The sequence below is a fragment of the Aricia agestis genome, chromosome 14 (genome assembly GCF_905147365.1).
Source record: "Aricia agestis chromosome 14, ilAriAges1.1, whole genome shotgun sequence".
Taxonomy (NCBI): Eukaryota; Metazoa; Arthropoda; class Insecta; order Lepidoptera; family Lycaenidae; genus Aricia; species Aricia agestis.
Window position 1 is genome coordinate 6,055,571 of NC_056419.1, and position 24,380 is coordinate 6,079,950.

General features: G+C 35.3%; 1 long non-coding RNA gene across 1 annotated transcript; it reads left to right on the plus strand.

Moving 5' to 3' along the window:
- Positions 1 to 664: 664 nt before the first annotated feature.
- On the plus strand, positions 665 to 13,080 carry LOC121733738. Its single transcript, XR_006036603.1, has 3 exons — positions 665 to 674; positions 6,470 to 6,475; positions 12,913 to 13,080. It is a non-coding gene; the product is annotated as an uncharacterized LOC121733738 (long non-coding RNA).
- The last annotated feature ends 11,300 nt before the right edge of the window (positions 13,081 to 24,380 follow it).

Genomic DNA, 24,380 nt, shown 5'->3' on the forward strand with positions numbered 1-24,380 from the left:
CTTTGACGTGGGAGAGCCATGCTTCGGCACGAATGGGCTGGCTCGACCAGAGAAATACCATGGGCTCATAGGAAATCGGCGTGAAACAGCGCTTGCACTGTGTTTCGCCGAGTGAGTGAGTTTACCGGAGGCCCAATCCCCTACCCTTTTCCCTTCCCTACCCTCTCCTATTTCCTTCTCTACCCTACCCTTTATTACGCTATTCCTTCTTAAAAGGCCAGCAACGCACCTGCAGCTCTTCTGATGCTGCGAGTGTCCATGGGCGGCGGTAGTTGCTTTCCATCAGGTGACCCGCTTGCTCGTTTGCCCCCTTATTTCATAAAAAAATGTCCAAAAAGTGCACAACGCCGCTAAAGAACTTTTAACTTCAAAAATACAAGGCATGACTCGCTCGTTATGTACTTAACTATTGTTAAAAGTTCAACGAAAAGATATACGTAGTCTGTAGTTGCACAAGAATGTAATTGAAATGTCAACTTTAATTTGTAACTTCGTTTAAGACGTCTTAGCCGAGCGTTAGTAAGAACGCTTCCATTAATTTAAATTATTTTGTTGGACTTGTATAATTTGTTGCGGATTTTATCGCGACTTGCACCTTCGTTTTGGCACTAATTTACTTTGAAGTTCCAATCTTGAAAAAATAAGAAAGGTAAATGTAATTTTACAATGTATGTGTTTAACTCTTTTTCTAAATGGGGGGCAAACGAGCAAAATATGGCCTAATTAGAAGCAAATACAGCTTATGCCGGCTCTTGATATAGGCGAACGCGTTGGCCAACGCGTCTGCAGACGCGTTGGCCCAATGTGTAGAACGGGCGTTCGCGCGTTGGCCGTAGGTATTTAGACGTTGGCCGACGCATCTGCGAGCTTGCCGCGCGGGTCGGAAATGTCGGCAAAAGATCAAAGGACATTTGTCGCAAGCTTCGCGCTCCATCCACACATAGGCCGCGCGATCAGTTTGCCCGGAGTTATAATTATGATAATTATTATAATATGTAATAATTTTTGTATGTAATAATTTAATAAATAATAAGTAGGTAATAAAATAATTACTTATATTATTTTAATATTATAAAATATTATGTAAAAGTGAGTTTATTTCTTTGTTTGTTACGTTTTCTCGCCTTTTATTTATTTATTTCCAGAATACTCTTTAAAAACTTTTTCTTGTCCACATTTACAAAGTAATTATAAGCTGTGAATAAATAAACAGCTGCAGCTGTTAGCGACTAAACATCCATTTTGAATCCGTCCGCACATTGGCGCGATCCAAAGCATACTGAACGACCTTCCTATGTGTGGATTACTCACAAACGCCGTTGCAAGCGCACTGCCAACGCGTCTGCAGACGCGTTGGCCAACGCGTTCGCCTATATCAAGAGCCGGCACTAGACCCTGCACACAACGCACTAGCAGCATCAGGAGGATTGCCGGCCCTTTAAGAGGGAATACACTCTCTTAATTAAGGTTTTAAGGTTGTATTGGCCCGGAAATTCTGCTGGCGACAGTTTGTTCCAGACTTTTACAATACGAGGCATACAGTAAAAAAAGAGATAAAAACAAAATAAACAACACAGGAAATAAGGCATAGAAAAAAACTGCTTACGTATTTTTTGAGACTTCAGTAAAGTTATTAGTGCTTATAAACTGCTCAGTCCGCATACTCAATCAAATTTCGGCAGACTCTTTTTTTGGATTTAGATTTCGGAATTATATAACAAACATTAACTTGAGGTTTTGTTCAAGTTCAAATCCCTCTTAACCATTTTCAGATTAACTTAAAGTGAAATAAATCTAAAAACCATTTGGGAGGTATCCTCGTAATTATTTTCATTTGTCAAGTGACAGCTAGGCTATAATGTATTTAAGTTTCTGAGATAACTCATAATTAAATTTAGACCAACAACAAAATTTAAGTCTTAATCCATCGTCGGGAGCAGAATCTGCAGTAATTAGAGAACTTAAACCACATTAAATCGGCGAAGACTATCATTTATAGTTTGAGAACCACAAATAGTTTTGAAATATTGTAGTTTGGTTTGACATTAAATCTTTACTTTTAATGTCGTTTTACAGGCAAAGTTTAGTTTAAGTTTATATTTTATACTCTAATTTAGCTTTTGATTCGTTTTCAGTAGACAAAGATCGATATACGAGGGGCGTTCAATGTATTCTCGGTATCAGGGTGATTAAGTAACTTTGACGGTACTTAAATATATCATTAAGTAATGACATTTTTTAAGGGTATAAGTACAAAAATTCGAACATTTATCTTCACTAGTTATTTAGAAATCTCAAATTTAACACAGCAAGAATGACTGACGCGACAATGTTGACGAAAATCGAGCACCGCGCAGTGATTAAATTCCTTATAAATCAGGGGAAAACTCAAAAAGTAATCTACGAGGAATTGGCAGCAGTTTACCAAGACTCTGCTCCTTCATTATCTACATTTCAAAAGTGGTCAAGTGAGTTTATAAGAGGTAGGGAAAGCATTGAAGAAGACCTCCGTGTGGGCGGGCCCGTGAGTGCCACTATAGAAGAAACCTTAAAAAAAAACACCAAAAAAGATCAGAATATAACTGCATCGTCATATGTGAATAAATTTTCACAAGCAATCAAAGAAAAAAGTCGCGGGAAATTGAGCGCAGGGGTGTTGCTTCTTCACGACAACGCACCGGTTCACACTGCGCGAGTTGCCAAGGCTGCTGTGCGAGCATGCGGGTTCGAAGAAATCAACCATCCTCCCTACAGTCCAGAGCTGGCCTTTAGCAATTATTTTTTGTTTCCAAATTTAAAAAAAAGATCTTCATGAAAAGCGTTTTTCCGACGACGAAGAGCTCAAGGCGCATTTTTCGGACAAGTATAAGAATCATTTTTTTAGAGGATATCCAAAAGTTAATTTATAGAAGTAATAAGTGTATTCAGCTTCTGGGTGACTACAGAGAAAAATAAAATTATTTCAGAATTTTCGGCCTTTTCCTTCATACCTATACCGAGAATACATTGAACGCCCCTCGTAGCAGCTATATAGCTGCAAATTACAATTTGTTTCCAATTTATTTTGTTTGCATCATAAAATAGATCAAAATTATAAGTCGGGTAAAGTTGCAAACAATGAAGACTGAAGAATGAAGAGAATTTAGAATATGTACTAACAAAGAATATCCAGAGCCAAACCTAACACATCCTCTTTTGGAAGTCAATTAAAAACCTGTCTCAAGTTAATACTATCCGGACAAAAACGGATTATAATTAGAACATTATAATGTTAAAGATACATTAGCAGCATTATGTTAAACATAATAACATAATCAAACATCCATGACTAGAGTGCAGTGTGATCACCACTTAACACGAGAGTGGTCTCACATTATATTCGATTATCAAATTGACTGGATAGAGTGTTTGTATAGACGCTGTTGAATTGACAAGCTAATATGCTTAAGTAGATTTGTATTCGATCAATTATAATAAGTAGTTGTATGTAAATTAATATATATGCTAGGCATTAACCTTAGAAATAAGCATAATGATAAAAGACAAGCAGATGATTTCAATCTGGCTGATAATTTTATTGATATGCATCAAAATAGAAAATATACAGTATAGAACGGCAACTCTCATACATGTGACCGCTTATATATGGCTCCAGATACATAAATACACAGTACGTATCTCATTAATACCCAGGGCAAGGAAAATTGTATGAATGACCAAAGATTGACAACCAACTGAAAGTGAGCTCCCATGGAATGCATACTTGTGCATTCGTTTTTTTTACTCAGTTACTCTTTCGTAGTTTTTTTTTTATTCGTTGCCTTTTATATAAAAATCTTGAGTTAAAATTATCTTGGAACTTGGCACAAAACTATCGTCAAAAGTAACTGGCGAAATTCTTACGTGTGCGAATTTATTTAACACCACTTAGAAGATTTTTTTTTCTTCTGGTCGATTTTAAACAGTAAACAACTTTCTGAACCTACATAGACCTCGTTTAATGCACGTCTAACTACAAGTACAATCAATTCTGCGTATAGTGGCTGTAGCCATTAAATTGGTTTGTGGGTGTATGTTCGTTCCGACATTAATTTCGTAATTAAGTGAACGCTTAAATCGATTGTTTAATTCGTTTGTGGTCGCCCGACGTATTTCTGATTACGATTTGAGTCAATTACTCGATTCCTTTGTATCGGTTACTAAAATCGTAAAATCGTTTTTTATTATCGGTATTATTGAACATTATAACACACGATCGTGGTGAATAATGAGACTTTAACATGCTGCAACCAATTTTAAGACCATCGCAAATTTTAGCATCAAATGAGGTTCTACATCTTATAATGATAATAATTAAAACCATTTTAATAATGATGAAAATATATTAAGACTAGCTAAAAGCCGAGCTTTATGAGGGCTCTCGTCGTTTTTCAGCGTAATACCATCTCCTCTCATAGAAAACAAGCAATGGAACAGCAAAAAATGGAAAGGGCGTAAGCGACAAAATTGTTTTTGTCGCGTAATTTAAAAACCATAAACACATTTCATATAAGCTATGGGCAAATTAAAGTGTATGCTTGAACCAATTTATGTACATATTTTGGAAGCTTGAATCACTCTCCTCTGCTGGCAAAATAGGAATTCCTTTTTTACAGAGGTCTTTTGATTGATTATTCTGTGTTATAAAAGTTGACCAATCGTGTTATGCTATGGGTAATTCAAAGACAAAGACATGATAAATACTGACAATGAACTTTAATTTCTTAGCTTTAGTCATCGCTGAGGAAAATCGATATCGCTACAGCCAAATTATCAAGGCGTTGCCTTAATGGCGCTATATTCTCTAAATTTCATCACGCAACAACTTTTACATAAATGATATAACGAAAGTTGCCCTTTACGAACTGTATGGGAATGATATTAACACTAAACTGACGAACGATAATAAAGATAATAGTGATGGGGGTATCAAAACATGCAAATGTCGGTATTTCACTATCACGTATAAGATTCATCAATCTGCTATTTCGCTAGCTATCACCTACATTTCGTTGCAAGCGAAACGCAACCCTATTCGCCGGTGAATACGCAAATAACGCACCCAATATCGCGTGCTTATCAATGTGAAAACAATGATTGAAGTTGTTAAAATATAATAACTGTGTAGATGCACTTGCTCTCGCGTCGACCGAAATGATTGCCATAATAAACACAAGTCATAATTTCGAATAACAGTACCCACGGCAACATAGGCACGTTCGAATCTTTTTTCTCTATATTGAAGGTTCGTTTTTAAACGTGGTCGTGTTGCGAGGTGTAAGTTCATGACTGGTTCCGAACCTGTCGATAATAGTGTTGGCCTTTGCCACTTTGCCGTTGGTACTTTCTTTTGTGTTTACGTGTTAAATAGATCATGTGGTTTTTATGCTTGAATCAAATGAAATGCTTGAAATGTAATTATTTTCTCGCGAGCTTGAGGCTCTTTTACTAATGTGTTACATTTGGAATTCCTCTGGATATTTAACTTTAATTAGTATTTATAAACATTAACGTGCTTATTTTTATATGTAACTTAATTTTACAAAATATAATTCACATATTACTCAAATTTTAATTTCATTACTATATTCCGATAAAATTTGATAGATCTATGGCGTGCTCAGTGTTAGTTTATACAAATATTTATTTTGTTTATGCTGAAATTTAGGTTTCCTTCAGGATTTTACAAACCACTTTTACCAACCAGCCTAGATGACACATTTAATATTTCATCGGTCCAGGCGTTCCAAACAAGGCCTAAAGCTGGGTTCACACGTGCGGCGTCACATTGCACAATAATTTAACGTCGGGCGCACTTGCATGGAACCACACCACAATTTAAGACCTGAGCAATAAGGGAGCATTGTCTGCCAACGATGTTGCCACTTTATGCACCTTAATCTAGTTCCACAGCCTGTAAAATATTCAAATTGCAGTGCGCCAACGAGAGGTTGTTTTGTTGGTAAACATGAATTCGGTTTAGTTAACGATGCAGCTTTTGATATCAACGAGTGCGAAATCATCGTTGCTACTCTATTTTTTGCCTTCAATTTTAAGGTCTATTTTCTTAATGTTGTTTTTTGATGCAGCCATCATGTTTCCAAATCCCAATATATTAACACTTATAATATCATGGGGACATTATGGCTGATATGATGTATTATAGCTTCTATAATTTAGTATATTTTATTACATTTTTTTAGAATTTTTAGCCCTATCTATCTCAACCTCATTACCAAAATTCAAAAATACACAAATAAATGCGTTACCAAAATCAACTTTTCAAATGACCGAGAAAACGACTTAACCGAACGATATTCACTTTTGTGCTTAGAAAACTGTTTCGATCTTACATCAACGGAACTTTTCTCGTATTCTAAATATTTTCGACATACGACTCGTGTCTCGTAAAAAACTCATAAACTGAAAGCAGTAGGTAAACCAAAACTTAACGTCAGATACTTTATTTTTACGACTAACAGATTGTATTAAAATGCTTTCAAAAGTCTAACGTTCATGCTTCTATTGCAGCATTAGGTATACTCTATTAAGCCTTAGTGTTTACAAAAAGCTTAGGTATGTTATATGGAATTTATTTTATGTGTTCTACAAAACAAATCAGAACCAAGCAATACAAAAGCTACTGTTTTTATAATATTTAAATGAAACATTAAAAAAGAAATCTTCAGTGTTCTTACTTTGAATTTTCATACCCATTAGGGTCAATTTACATTGCGACGTGACGCGTCGATTAAATGCGACGCATTTTTAAACGGACCTTTTATTAAAACTGGACATTTATACTAAACCAGAAGATATAAATAAAATTTTATTTTATATAATAATATGAATACAACCAATAGGTTAATGTTAGATATTCATGGACTTGCCATCAGCGGTAATCGGATTGTGAACTGGTCCTAACTAATAAATGACGCCCGCAACTCCGTTGCGCCAAACTTCCTGTGTCGCGCGGGAACTATACATTTTTCCGGGATAAAAAGTATTCTATGTACTTTCGCGGGACTTAAAGTATCTTTATACCAAATTTCAGGGAAATCGGTTCAGCAGTTTGGGCGTGAAGAGGTAACAGACAGTTCGCATTAATAATATTACCAGTATCGATTTATGTGTATGTATCAATCGCACTTAAGCGATAGTCTTATAAGAGAGATAAGTCTCTATTTCCTGTTCTACATAATCACTACTCAGTACTAATGCCTAATAAACGTATGGATATGCATAGGATCAGCTTTATTGCAGCATAATTGGAAATTAATTGGCCTAAGCGTATTTCCTAGCTTATCTTCTAGACCTAGAATTTGCTAATCAATTATAACGATGAAAAATAGTGTCATAATAATATTATCTAACTTTTAGCGCAGAACCATTTCGATAAAAGGTGAATGCCCAAAAATGTATGGACCAAAAACCCGTAATCGATGCAATCCAAATTTTGAGGAGTTCCCTCGATTACTTATGCATCCCTTCATCAGATCACCACTTTTGTGAATATAATACCAAATTGGGATGATACCCTATATACCAAAAGAAAAATTTTGAAAATCGGTTAACAAACGGCGGAGTAATCGTCGAACATAAGAAAACGAACATAACACCTCCCCCATTTTGAAAGTCGGTTAAAATTGTAGCCTATGTGTTATTCTGATGTATAAGCTATATTATTGTAAAGTTTCATTAAAATCCGTTCAGTAGTTTTTGCGTGAAAGAGTAACAAACATCCATACATCCACACATCTACACATCCATACATCCATACATCCAAACAAACTTTCGTCTTTATAATATTAGTAGGAAAGTAGGATAGAATGTCAGATTCGTATAGAAATGGTATAATCTGTGCATGTATTTTTAACGATTATTACGTCATGATATCAGTTAACTATCTACGTGTTTTCGAAAATAAAAGGACAAACGAGCAAACGGGTCACCTGATAGAAAGCAATTACCGTCACTCATTAGTAGAGCTACGGGTGCGTTTAAGAGGGAATACGCTTTCTTCCGAAAAACGTACGGTGACATCTCTTTTTAGGGTTCCGTAGTCAACAAGGAACTCTTATAGTTTCGGTTTGTCCGTCCGTCTGTCCGTCCGCCCGTCTGTCTGTCCATCTGTCTGTCTGCGGACCGCGGTTTTGCTCAGAGACTATAGGACCTACTAAGCTGTAATTCGGCATGAATGCACATATTAATCATGCCGACAAAATGGTATTTATAAGATCTTTTAAAAAATGTTTAAGGTAAGTACCTCCCCTACACATATTTTAGCGGGGATGATTTTTTTTTCGCGTCCACCCCACCGTGTGAGGTGTCGTTGGATAGGTTTTTAAAAATATTATGAGTATAACATATCATTTTCCGATTTAGAGATGTGAAATATGAAGTTTTAAAGTGGAAAAAAATATTTTAGAGTCCTGCAGTGTCTCCCCTTCTACCAGCTAAACGGTTGCGTCTGGAAAAATATTCATGGGAGTAGGAAATATGCTGAATTTAAAAGAAAAACTATCACGGCTAACAAGACTTCATACGTTATTGAGTAAAAGTAGATCAACTAAAAAAAATGTAACTATTCGGAGAAGTATTAAAGGAACTTATAATTTAAATTCCTTTAAAAACGTAACTGAGATGATGTTGTTAGTAATGTATAACACGTTATAAAATATGTACATTCATTGACCATTCAAATAATATAAAAAACTAGCGGTACTACGGAGTACGGAACCTTACATATTGCCCGTGGCCCGACACGCACTTGGCCGGTTTTGACTTTATTTTCTCTAAATTGTATATTCTTATACGTGTCACCATTGTTTTTACGAGGAAAACACAAAAACAAAGGAAGAAAGTACATAGTTGATTCAAAGCGCTGTCTCAAAATCTCAGATTTATTTTCTCAAATTATCCGTTTCAATTATGGTTTTCAATAAAATGAGTTACATATTTACAATCTATTAATGGTCTACTTTGCTGCATATAAATTATTTTAATCGACTATGGGTTTTTTTGGGCATTCACCTTTGTAAGAATTATTTCTTATTTAAAAGTAACATTCTCAAAATAAAAAAATACTTCTATTTTTATTGTAAAATTCTATGCCATTTTCCTTCTCCTCTTAAGAGCCTAAACAGCGTGGCTAAACTGGTCGCTTTGGAGAATCATATTACGAATCATAATATGATTCATTTCTTGTAAATCGCAAAATGCAAGTCTGCTTGCGATTCATGTCTAGTAATTCGTACTAATTTGACATTTGTCAGTTTGACAGTTTCACAATTTGCTGAATTTATTAAGAGGAATTGCTAAATATGACCATTTTAGCCCCGCAGATCTTAATTAGATGACTTAGAAGTCATATCAATGAGTCAAAAGCTTTGAGTTAGTACTCAGAGCTCAGAGACTCATTACTTTTAAATTTCATCGAAGGAGAATCTAAAAACGAAACCCCTCTTACTGTCATTACTTATTACTTTCAAAGCTTTTATTAATACTGTGTCATTTAACAACGGCAAAACGGTACACTCATTAAAATATCCCTTTCAGTCATAAATTTTATCGGTATAGCACAAAGTATGGACTAATGCTGTACTCATTAAATACAAAATACATGACTATCGCTTACTGTCAGTCTTATTAGCGAGATATTTGTTGCGCCTTTGATATCTTTTGTTCCATTTTTATCAAGTATCAAGATCGTAAATCATCACAGATTTACAATCTTGATACTTTATAGCACAGTAGATGATGTTATTGTTAATAAATTATAACTGTAACGTGATAGAGCTATTAAGACGTTTAGATTCCTAACTGTAGTATTTTAACTGACAGACTTTTTAACAGAGTAATTTAGATGTAAATATAATAATACTCGTAACTCCCACAGTTTCAGTGACGGTGGTCGGTTATATTGAAATAAGGCTAGTTACGCAGGAGTAATTTAATAGTGCCCAAGTGTGTGCGTAGTACACAAGAACACTCTCTATTCTTTTACTATGAGAGTAAGTACCCAGTGGGATGGAAGACCGACAATACTTACTGGCGAGAGACTAATCGCAGGACCGACTTTTTACATGCCCATCCGACGCATGGATCATCTTATACTTATCAGACAATCAGGTGATCAGCCTGCATTGTCCTATTAAAACTTGGAAATAATAATAATAATATGTTTCCAACGCGGGAATCAAACCCAACGACCTCCGAGTCAAGAGCCGCGCTCTAAGCCACTGCACCGTGGAGGCGTTTAATATAGCTGATATAACAATAATAACAATATATTATGCTATAATATAGGCGAACATAATATAACCTATTGTATGTTCGGAAGTCGGTCAAAAATATACTACAACGTGGGCACTTTAGATTTTTCCAGGATACTATTCTATAATATCATTTCTAGAGACTTAAAGTTATTTTAACACCAAAGGGGTATGAAGATTTTTATATGGAGCCTGGCCGACCTACTTTCCGCCATTGTATTTTTCCGCGTTCATGAATATTTTTTTCAAACATGGATAGCTAACATCAATACAAACGAAAAATATTCTTGGACACCTTACCAACGAACCAACCAACCAACCTTACGTGGTTTTGTCCAAGATTATTTTTTGTTTGTTATGTTAGCTATCCATTTTTGAAAAAAAATATTCGTAAACGCGAAAAACACAATAGCGGTACGGTAGGTCGGCCAAAATCTTCGTACTCCTTTCATCTGAATCGAGTCACTGGTTTGAGCAAAGAGGTAGACAGACTTTAAAAACCGACTTCAAAATTGTACGTAATTAACAATTAAAATTCGGTATCTCAAAAACTACTGAACCGATTTTGATGAAACTTGCAGTATTCCCTTAGTGGAACCATACATTGTACAACAAAAAAAGAACTACTCAAATCGGACTTGTAGTTCCGAAGATATGCGAACACAAACATAAAAACAAACATACATACATATACACTTTTGAAATTTGGCACATTTGTTCAGACACTGCGATGTTTATATTACAAAACTTGTCAGTTCTGCAAATATTACATACATACGCGTCGAATTGATAACCTCCTTTTTTTAAGTCGGTTAAAAATTACTAATATAGAAATATGGATGCAAGTGGTTGATACGCTTTAATATTATGAAAACTTTCGAATTGCGGTAAATTATGATTAAATATTATGTAATATGGACAATAATATAAATTCAAAGATAGTATTAAATAAAAACATCCATAATCGTTTTGTAATGACGTTAATATGCATACAATAACAAGCTTTCCGATAAAAAGTCGTGCCAATTTGAGTCGGCCGCAAAACTCTACTGAGCAGATAGTCATTAGGGCCCTGAACACAGACATAATATCTATAGAGGCCGCACAATCCAGGATAAAATTTTGTTTCATGTGAGATGCCCACAGAAAAGTGGCTATTTCATCTGTGCATTTTACGTTAGAGTGGTCCAAAAAATTTGTCCAAAAAGGTTTAAACGACATTCAATGTAAAGTTTTTTGTGACTATCCTTGTGGTTTGAAGTTTGAACCTTAAGTGACAAATAAAATTTTAAATTGACCATCATTGCATTTTAATTTTTTAGAGTTTTTCTCTATTATAATATATTCAGAGCCTTCTATCTAGTACCTTTTATAATTCATAACCAATTTGAGTATATTTTCTATTATTCAGAAAGCCTATTTTGTAAGCGCTTACCTTAAGCACTAAAACATTTTTAACTGGCTGGAATCTTGCGGCATCTTCTTAATATCTCTCTGTGTAAAACTTGCGCTGCAATGAACTCAACATAAGACTCCTCCATAAGGATACAGTATCAAATTGGTAGTAATTTTGTTTTTTATTCTCACGAGCTGAATAGAGCCGCGGTTGTAGCTCACGAAGGAAAATAGCTTATCCGTTAAGCTTATTTGTGCAGCTCGAACATGTATACGTGTCAGAAATTTGTTAGATATGTACATAATTATACGCGTTTTCCTGACTAGGCCTAGATAATCTAGAAATGCTATAAAAATACATGAAAGTACGTTTGTCGCGCCGGAACCGTGCATTTTCCAGGATGAAATGTATATTGTGTCCTTTCCCGGGACTCAAACTATCTATCAGATACATTGAGATAATTTCAAATCATAATCAAATTTCAGCAAAATTAATTCAGTGGTTCGGGTGCGAAGAGGCAACGGACAGACGCACTCTTACATTTTATTAGTATGGATATTGATTAATGGTTGTGTATTATCTGACATAACAACTAAACAAAAAGGAAACGGTAAGCATTCTAAGATAAATATAGTAGAAGAAAATAACTAACAATAAGATGATATGCCTCAAGGCGATAAGCTATGAAACCCAAATCATAATATAATTATATCCGAGGAATTAGAAGCAACAGACCATTAATTTTCTAATGTAATTATCAGAAAACTAGTTGTGGTCCATGACTTGGCCTTGATCGAGATGTTATACAATGTAATTGGAGATTTGTAACTAAGGGTCAAAGTCAAAACTGAAGATTCAAATCTTCAAAATCCATATTATGAATGCGAAAGTATATAGTATGTTTGTTAGCGCTTCACGCCCACACCGCCGAAGCGATTTTTCTGAAATTTTGTGTGCAGATACTGTGAATCCCGGGAAAGGACATGGAACACTTTTAGCCCAAAAAACTCATTTGGGGGAACGGAGATGCGGGCGTCAACTATGTAGTACAGTATTAGGTAGATTTTGGGTGGGCCCTAGAAACTATAGGATGATTGTCGTACTCGTTCGATTGTCATTTTACTCATTCGTTCGTCGTCGTGGGTGCGTGCGGGACGGGGCGGGGCATTCGAACGCAAACGTAATTGTAAGTACATAAGTAAGGCTGACGATGATAATATGGTGGTGAACTACGATAAAAATTAACGGGTAAATGCTGCGGCAGCGACATACCGCTGCTTTTTTGTCTTCATGACACAAGGTGGGCCGCGAATTTTAAACTTTCTTGTAGATGGGCCGCGGTCCCGACAAGTTTGGGAAACACTGATGTAGTATGTAATTAAAGTAAATTGTTCTAAATTTAAATAAAAGAAGATCAATAAAAAAAGAAAAAGATTTGTAGAAGAACACTAATGCCAATTTACTATTGCAGTGTACTATAAACAACCATGATATTACAACCCCGTAACAATGGTATAAGAATTTAACCAAGAAATATGGACAATAAAGTCTCTTTAAAAGTCTTTATATGGGCAAAGGCGGTGTACTTTGTTGTAACTACATAACAAATCAAAGGGGTGAGTACTGTACGCACTACGATACGGTATTGTAAAGATGAGACAAGTCACGATGTTACGCTACTAAATAGTCTAAATACCTACATTGAAAATATGTCATTCTTTTGCCGAGACCATACTATTGATCGGCATCACTGTTGAATTTCTTAAAATGCGCTTGCCAAATTTTTGAAACACCACTTCACACTAAAACAAATAAAAAAAAGTGAAAGTGTTATTTGTTATTTCACCACACAAGAACTACTCAATTAATTTTGAATGAATTTTAATCGAATTTAGCATAGCAAAAGTTTAGGTTCTAGTTTGACACACATAAGTTTTCATCTCTAAAAAGTCCATGACTTGGCCTTGATCGAGATGTTATACAATGTAATTGGAGATTTGTAACTAAGGGTCAAAGTCAAAACTGAAGATTCAAATCTTCAAAATCCATATTATGAATGCGAAAGTATATAGTATGTTTGTTAGCGCTTCACGCCCACACCGCCGAAGCGATTTTTCTGAAATTTTGTGTGCAGATACTGTGAATCCCGGGAAAGGACATGGAACACTTTTAGCCCAAAAAACTCATTTGGGGGAACGGAGATGCGGGCGTCAACTATGTAGTACAGTATTAGGTAGATTTTGGGTGGGCCCTAGAAACTATAGGATGATTGTCGTACTCGTTCGATTGTCATTTTACTCGTTCGTTCGTCGTCGTGGGTGCGTGCGGGACGGGGCGGGGCATTCGAACGCAAACGTAATTGTAAGTACATAAGTAAGGCTGACGATGATAATATGGTGGTGAACTACGATAAAAATTAACGGGTAAATGCTGCGGCAGCGACATACCGCTGCTTTTTTGTCTTCATGACACAAGGTGGGCCGCGAATTTTAAACTTTCTTGTAGATGGGCCGCGGTCCCGACAAGTTTGGGAAACACTGATGTAGTATGTAATTAAAGTAAATTGTTCTAAATTTAAATAAAAGAAGATCAATAAAAAAAGAAAAAGATTTGTAGAAGAACACTAATGCCAATTTACTATTGCAGTGTACTATAAACAACCATGATATTACAACCCCGTAACAATGGTATAAGAATTTAACCAAGAAATATGGACAATAAAGTCTCTTTAAAAGTCTTTATATGGGCAAAGGCGGTGTACTTTGTTGTAACTACATAACAAATCAAAGGGGTGAGTACTGTACGCACTACGATACGGTATTGTAAAGATGAGACAAGTCACGATGTTACGCTACTAAATAGTCTAAATACCTACATTGAAAATATGTCATTCTTTTGCCGAGACCATACTATTGATCGGCATCACTGTTGAATTTCTTAAAATGCGCTTGCCAAATTTTTGAAACACCACTTCACACTAAAACAAATAAAAAAAAGTGAAAGTGTTATTTGTTATTTCACCACACAAGAACTACTCAATTAATTTTGAATGAATTTTAATCGAATTTAGCATAGCAAAAGTTTAGGTTCTAGTTTGACACACATAAGTTTTCATCTCTAAAAATCAGTTTAATAAGATAATGCACCACAGGCTTAAAAGCTAATTTATAATTATTCGGTCACACCCAATTATGCTTTAATGACACAGATAGTGGGTGTGAAATAAATATCTCGCAAATTATGTTTTATAAAATGGCGGCTACATTTTTTTAAAAAACCTCGTCGAACTGCTAAAATGGCGGCTACATTTTTAAAAATCGGCCAAGTGCGAGTTGGACTCGCGCACGAAGGGTTCCGTACCCTTATAGAGCAAAAATAATAAAAAATTGTGTTTTTTGTACGGGAGCCCCCTCTAATTTTTTTTAATTATTAAAGTATAAATACAGCTGAGTATTTTGTGTACATTTTAAGTGCCTACCTGTTGTCATTATTGATACAGAGCAAAAAAATTTTGAAAAATCACGTTATTTGTTGTATGGAAGCCCCCTTAAATATTTAATTTATTTTGTTTTTAGTATATTATGTTATTATAACGGCAACAGAAATACAATATCTGTAAAAATTTCAACTCTCTAGCTATTACCGTTCTTGAGTTTTAGCATGGAGACAGACGGACAGACGGACAGACATCAAAGTATCAGTAAATATAGGGTCCCGTTTTATCCTAATTTATTTTGTTTTTAGTATTTGTTATTAGGTATAACGGCAACAGAAATACATAATCTGTGAAAATTTCAACTCTCTAGCTATTACCGTTCTTGAGTTATAGCATGGAGACAGACGGACAGACGGACAGACATCAAAGTATCAGTAAATATAGGGTCCCGTTTTTATCCTTTGGGTACGGAACTCCAAAAAGAACCTTGTAGAACTGCAACAAAGCAGTCACATTCACAAAGTTTGAGCCATGTAGCATAGTAGGAACACGACTCAAACCGAGTTTATGCGCGAACTGAGTAATTGCTACCGTCACATGAGTCTGCTATAAACTTGCCAAGGAACACTGCACACAATAAATTCGCGTTTCACGTCTTTGATTACCAGTTCAGGTTACAACTGCATTCATACGCAAAATCCTTTATGCATTACACCCGGACCACCACAATAGGCTCAGGCAGCTAGTTTAAACCATTGTTTTGTGGATTCATTACAAATGTTATAACTTTTCTTTTCGTGATTTCGATTATAGTCTGACAAAATATTTCTGCTTCTAGAACCAAATTGACCAGGCTGGCCTATAGTAGCGCTAGAACAGAGATATACATATGGAAGATCTTGGGTGATGTCTTCAGTCTTTGCCTATCAGTTGGACAATGGACAGCAGAGGCTTATGAAAAGCACCATATTTATCTTTTACTTGGGAGCATTTTTAGGGCAAATATGCCTGTGCTGGCTAAATAAAATATGCCTTAAAAACAAAAAGAGAAAAATAGACCAATCATATTATTAAAACACTTTCTTTCTTTCAGCTCCATTGTTCTTTCTTTTTTTGTTCATCTTAATATTAACATACTCGAAATTATATCAATCTTTTACTTGATAAGTTCATAAAAGTAAATTCGTTTCACCGCGCGCCTGACAAATGATCATCGGATTCCGAGATAATAACGCTTTGCCTTATTATATTATTATCAATTTGGCAAGCTCCAATATGATTATTATTATTCAATAAAAGACATTCAATTTGTATAATCAAAAGTTAATTTTATTAATGATGGGCGACGGCCGTTGATTTAAAAAAGAAACTTTTCATCGCCACCGGCGTGTTTAGTTTCTTTTTGTAGACTTGGATAATTATTTTATTTGTGAATCATTAACATTGCTCCGCTACTTAGTCATCGAAGCTCGTAATAACATTTAGTAATAATGTTATGAATGCGTCTCAGGCTGCGCGTCCACTGCATCGGAATTGACCTAAGTCGACTAGTCCTTAGGCCCAGGCCACAATAATGCATTGCGGCGTCGCATCGTAAAGATCTGCGACGTCGCAGCACGCATCGTGGAAATTTTGCGATGCGTCAGCGACATTTCGCAGTGACATCGCATTGCATCTCTGTGCGTTTTGTGTTTGCGATGCGACGCCGCAATGCAGTGTTGTGGCGTGGCCCTTAGTAAGCACTGTCTGTATTTCCATAATAATTACGTTTTGACAATTCACTGCAGATTACGCTATACAAAAAAATAATCAACAAAATGCAGACGTTCCGTACAACCGCATTCCGATAGTGGATGTGAAGCATCTACAATTACGTTAACATTTAAAATAGAACAAACTTTTACAATTCCTTAGTTCAAAATATCTTCCAAAATTTTGAAAAAGAATGTCTACAAAAAGCCATGAGCGGTTCAAATTCGGATGACAGAAAAAAAACAGCTTCGCAATGACAAATTAGCAAAACATTTAGAGCGGAAATTAAGTATTCGATTGTAATGTTAACTGTATCAACAATTCACTTACAGTTAATACGAAAAAACGTAACTGATACGGCGGTACAATCAGTCGACCAGAATGACATTGCTTTACCGTGATTAATTGTCGAACTCGAACCCCCACTGCTCTACGAAATGGAATATTGTGAGCCACCGTACCAAACACGACCTTCTCTTATTGGACTCATATACAGTTAGTTCTAGTTAATGTGTGATATTTATTACCGAATTTCTATAGTCGTTATAATTGTTAGTAATTACAATAACTTCATAATAAAAGAAGATTGAGAGTCGGGTGATAAAACAAAAAAAATCATTCATTTCACAAATGAAATATTGTATTTCCAGCTCAAGCTCAATTGACCAGTCAATTGAGCTTGAGCTGGAAAATGGAATCAAGAGAAATTTACATTACTGTCTAAATACTGTGACAAGTTAGGACGACCGCACATTGGAGACACGACAGTTTTTAGGCAGACTATCGCATAATAAAAAGTACTAGATGCGAACATTTGAAACAAAACGTCTCATAGACAAAATTGTCTAATGCGTACAAGAACTGCACCGTAAAGCTGACTCGTCTATGCGAAACAAGATTGTCTAAAAACTGTTAAAAAGCTTCATTGCTTTGAAAGAAATTTGGTGACTAGTCCCGTGATTTGGACCGTAGCTACATTTACGATAGCGGTATAAAGCGTGACAATGTTGAAACTATACCCATATCACCAACACTCGTATTGCGTCATAAAATCGAAAAATATCTTTACAAATCTAATAGCTATGTCCACACTATGCGCTTTCGTCTTAAATTTTCGTCATCTTCTTTCATTTAACTTTCGTTTTGGCGCATTCAATAATCGAATGCGTCAACGAACGCAACGCCAACTGTAATTTTTAATAACAAAGCGAAAGTTTTGGATACGGTCAGAGGGCATGCGTCGCGGGCATGCTTCACGTTCGTGGTTGACTGCGCTACTAACGCATGCCCTTGACGAACAGAAAAAGGCACAGTGTGGACAAATCTATTGGACACTTTTTACTTTCAATCTGAATGTTACGAGGAATAAAATGATTATTAATGGCGTCTCGTAAAGTATTCCAATAAATTGTAATACGGCCTATAGGAATAAGGATAACGGAGATTTTGCACCTCAATACAATTTAACGATTCGACGCCTAAAACAACGTTTACCACTTTATCTTATCAAACAATAATATTTTATACTATACATGGTTACATTCTTAACTCGTCTCGATATCTCTAAATCTGTGTATCGTTAATGAAATATGTATAACGATAGTGTTTACATCTTTTTTAAGTTTTTTGTTTAATTTTACGATTTTCTCTCGACTACAGTATTTTTAAAATCTTATCAGATAATTCGGACATTAAGAATTTATATTTGAGATTATCATGTCAACGGCCAGTTAAAAATGTGCATACAGAAAGCGTAACCTACATGCATCTTCTTTAGCTTCATTATTTTTCTTTATCTCTAATATTCGAAATCTTATCTTGGATATAATATATCTAAATTAAATGACATCTATACTGGGAACGGTACATTTTTTGCAACAAAAATTGTCCTATCTCCTTACCTTACCTATATTTCATCTTTAAGCGTGAACAGGTAACAAGCTGATGACACACTTTCACAATCACGGTTTGAAAAAACATTTTATTAAGTGCAAAATGTATTATTTTGTATACCATCGGCAACGTTTCCAAAGATTCCATCGATTGCAGCACACCCCGTATCATGTTTATGATACAGGTGAGCATAAATTAGTTCGGAGACCGCTCTTTAGGGGTCCAACAGGTTCAATGGGATGCTTTTTTATCATTATTGTTCACGGAATGAGTTTAGAGTCCTCGACTCAACGAGGTGTATCGAAACGGTCAGACGAATCGATGTCCGGTACGATCATTGACGATTTCACCTGCCCGATTAGTGATTATCTAGATCTCTAATTAAGTAATTGTGCCTTTTGTTTCGCCGATGTATTGTGGCAGATGAAAGTTTAACTTTTGTAATGTGTTAGTGTCTAGTTATTATGTATAATAATATACTTACTATATATACTATAGATGATTGGGACTTTATCAAAATTTTAATCTATTTTAAAGTTATTACCTGTACAGCAAATTAACTGTTGTATTTTATTCTTGTCACAAACATTTCTATAACTATGTTTTTTTTAGAACGTTTACTTATAGAACTTTTTTACGCCGGTTCTTCTCGCCGGGTTAGTTCCCGTACCGGTGGTAAGCCTCATGTAGACGTTCTAAAAGCGATAAATTTTAACCAATTTGTAAATAAAAAGATTTTCATTTCATATAATTTTCATTTAATTTCCTCCTTAAAATATGAGGTCTTATTTCCTACATCAAACGTCTTTCATAAAATATGTACCTTTATAACTAATACTATAATACTTCTTAAACAAAAATCTTCATAGGAATTAAATATAAAGCCGGCTCTCTATTATTTCAAGCCTCAGCAACATCGATCACAGATATGGCGCTAACGAACTATCGAGAATGATTGAAAATCAAGCTGCGCGCTCCGTTCGCTCGATATTGTGTAAAATATAGACTTAACATTTTGTTTTAAATAAAATAAGGGGGCAAGCGAACAAACGGGTCACCTGATGGAAAGCAACTTCTGTCGCCCATGGACACTCGCAGCATCAGAAGAGCTGCAGGTGCGTTGCCGGCCTTTTAAGAGGGAATAGGGTAAAAGGGGAGGGTAGGGATGGGAAGGGAAGGGAATAGGGGAGGGTAGGGAAGGAAATAGAGTAGGACATTGATCCTCCGGTGAACTCACTCACTAGGCGAAATATAGCGCAAGCGCTGTTTCACGCCAGTTTTCTGTGAGAACATGGTATTTCTCCGGTCGAGCCGGCCCATTCATGCCGAAGCAGGGCTCTCCCACGTTTAAATGGTGTTAAAACTTTTATAAGCTGATATGGATACGAAAATATTAGAGTTTTGTAAGAAAGACAATTATTATATTTCATGTTATAATCGTTACGTCTGTAGAAGCTTTGATACGTTTCTTGTTAATTTCCTGATTTTTGTGTTTGTAGCTTGAAGTTAAAATAAACCTTTACCTATGTGTGCAATTGAATATTAGGTTTGGCATAAGATGCACAGTGCACATAATATGTGTTTCATATTATGAAACATAAATACGAAAACATGGTGCTAGATATTAGCGCATAGATTAATAAAACAATAAAATCGTTTTACCTGTTTCGTAGACACAAAATACAGCTTACCTGCAACAGAAAGACGGAATAAAGATTATTCTAGGATATTATGTTACATCGATTTTAAGCTGTGATGTCCTACTCGGAAGCTATTATTAATCATACGTAGGCAGTAGTTCATACATCAGAGGTCGATTATATTATGATAACAGCCTTCGCCTATGTCTCGATGTAAATAGTTACAAGCTTACAAATAATTAAAATAAAATTTCTATTAAACATGTCTATTAGACGTGGATGATCGCTTCAGATAAATTGCTTTCAGAGGATAAACAAATGAGGCCCACGATGTGTATAAATACAATAAATGCAGATAAATACTAAAATAGGACTTTCAGTAAATAATATATCACTTCTGAACAAATAATGACTCTAGGCAGTGAAAATTAAGCTACATATTGTTCATCCTACTTGATTGCGTGTAGAACTAGATTTTAATTAATATTATTTATTTACAACGTCTCCGTGGTCTAGTGGTATAAAGCGCGGCTCTTGACTCGGAGGTCGTGGGTTCGATTCCCGCTTGGAAACATGTTATTTCCAAGTTTGGTTAGGACAATGCAGGCTGATCACCTGATTGTCAGACAAGTAAGATGATCTATGCGTCGGATGGGCATGTAAAAAGTCGGTCCTGCGGCTGATCTCTCGCCGGTCGTGTCGGTCTTCCGTCCCACTGGGTTATGAGAGTAAAGGAATAGAGAGTGCTCTTGTGTACTGCGCACACACTTGGGCACTATAAAATTACTCCTGCGTAGCTGGCCTGGTTTCAGAGAAACCGGCAACCGTCACCGAAACCGATGTGGGAGCTATTATTATTATTTCTTTACAAACAGTGCTTCTAATAGTTTTGAATGAAAATTGCATGTTACAACAATTCAGCGGTTTTTTTTTCTAGAAACTTCATAAACTATCAGGTTATTCTATTGAGACACAAGCTAAAGAGTAAATTAATGATAATAATTAAATTTATGGTAATTTTAACGAGAACGATGATAATCAAAACATTATACATACATTTAAAAAACATACACGATATATAAGACGAATTGATGAGTCAACTTATACAAATTACCTAACGTGTACCGTTAGCAACAAGTAGCGTATATCTATAGGTAATTCATATCAATCACCGAATGATCGATGGAAAAATTCCCGGTAGCCGATAACGTAGCTCAAGTTAATTAAGATGTCTCCGTTTTGTCAAAATATTGGTATTGTATGATTGAGAAGGCAATCACGCTAATATATTGAGAGTATTTAACGTAGATACGGGTTTAAGTGGAACCATCAATCGTTTTACTTTTGAGATGCTCATTTCTGTTTTTTCTGATACCTCCAGGAAAACTTTTGGACAGTGACTCGTTTCTTATTTCGACAGTTATACTTATTTATAATCCATACTAATATTATAAATGTTCTTAAAACAACGCCGAAACTCCCAAACTTGTATCTATAAAGAATCAGGAATTCTCTCAGCACCTTCCGAACCACGGTATACCAGGTATATCTCGGTGCAAAATCTTACTTGTTGGTAGCATATGCTTAGAATACTTCTCACGAAACCGAAGTCACCATATGTTTCCCTATAAGTTTTGAGGAGTTCCCTCGATTACTTATGGATCCTTCATCAGATCACCACTTTTCTGAATATAATACCAAATTGGGATGATACCCTATATACCAAAAGAAAAATTTTGAAAATCGGTTAACAAACGGCGGAGTAATCGTTGAATATAAGAAAACAAACATAACACCTCCCCCATTTTGAAAGTCGGTTAAAATTGTAGCCTATGTGTTATTTATTTAATATTTTAATCAGCACATGAATTGAATAACAAATTTTTTTTTCAAATTAATCGTAGCACCATCTGTCAGGACAAACTAAAATTGAAATAGAATAATATTGAATGCGATGATAGCGCCGTCCGCCGGATCTAATGTAAAACATTCCAAAATCAACAACTCCTTATAAATAAGAAATTAATTGAAAAAACATTTTCCAGTAGACCAAACTGTAAATCTAAACCATTCTCGAATCTCCACGAACACACACAAAAAATTTCATCAAAATTGGTCCAGTCGTTTAGGAGGAGTTCAGTCACATACACACGCACACAAGAAATATATATATTAAGATAAGTATAAATTATTCATAATCACATTTTTATAATAACACACATACACACACTTACCCACACTTACTCCCACTCACACATACTTATTCAAATCTATTTAAAGTAATAATATTGTTAATGTTGAGATTTAAATGATATTGATAATGTTAGAATTAGAATAAAATGTCACATGTCATTATAATTAATCATGCTAATATTGTTAACATTTATTAGAGTACGAGGGTTGGAGGCCTGGTGTCTTGAAATACAAGCAGGAAACTGCTTAGTTTAAGACGCCAGTCTCCCCACAACATATGTGCACTGTATTGTAAATGTTATAAAATATGTAAATTGTTTATTGTGGAGAGAAAAATAAACATTATTATTATTATTATTATTATTATTATTAAATGCAAAAATGTGTATGTCTGTCTGGTACCTCTTCACGCCTAAAGCTGAGTTCAGCGTTCAGAAGTTCAGAGAATTTTATACGTGGGAGAGCCATGCTTCGGCACGAATGGGCCGACTCGACCGGAGAAATACCACGTTCTCACAGAAAACCGGCGTGAAACAGCGCTTGCGCTGTGTTTCGCCGAGTGAGTGAGTTTACCGGAGGCCCAATCCCCTACCCTATTCCTTTCCCTACCCTCCCCTATTCCCTTCCCTACCCTCCCCTATTACCCTATTCCCTCTTAAAAGGCCGGCAACGCACCTGCAGCTCTTCTGATGCTGCGAGTGTCCATGGGCGACGGAAGTTGCTTTCCATCAGGTGACCCGTTTGCTCGTTTGCCCCCTTATTTTCATTAAAAAAAAAAGAATTTTGGTATAATAATATGATACTTTGAGTCCTGGGAAAGGACATACAACACATTTTATTCCTCAAAATGTATGGTTCCTACATGATAAACGAAGTTTGGCGCAACTGAGTTTCAGGCGCTATCTAGGTGCTAGGTACATAATTAAAAAAAATAAAAGGTAAGTACTGGATAATTTTAAATTACGTGTACTTAATGGTAGAAAATCCGCTCCGTTTAAAATATTTTTAGATACCTAAAATAACAAGAGAAATTATAATGCTTCACATAAGAAACTAAAACATATTAAAATTCAACTACAAGATTAGAGCTCCAGGGAGCAAGCGAAATAATAAAATAAAACGTGGCATAATTTGAACGTTGTTCTAGCATGTTATTCATAATAGCTACGCTTATCACGTAATTAACTTATAAATATTACAAAACATCTAATTTCTGCATACAAGTTTTGCAGCTAATTTTAAAATATTCCCAGCAGGCACCGTTAAGAAACACTATCTCTATTACACTTTACAACTCTCTCTGCTCCTTTTATTTTCTTTTATAATATTTTCGCTTCATTTTATTTTGTAAAATTGTTATATTTGTAAAATAGATCTTTAACTCCTACTTGATTTCAAAGATGACAAATAAATGTTATTCCTATTTTGTTACTTTATTACAGATTCAACACAAATAAAATACGTTTTTTTAAATTATGTTTATGATTTATATTAGAACAAGTAAACAGCTAGCTAGCTATAGTAACTTTTTACCTATAAGCTTACAAAGTAGGTAGTAGGGTACCTAAGCTAACTGATCCATTAGGATAATAATTAGGCACATTTCAGGATAATCAACTAATGCCTGGTTTAGAACAATTGTCTGTTTAGAACAATTGCAGCTGGTTTGTCGATAGACTGATACTAGGAGATAATTTGGAATTTGAAACTATTGTTGAAGCTAACAACAGTGTGATTTTGATGATACCTAATTATAT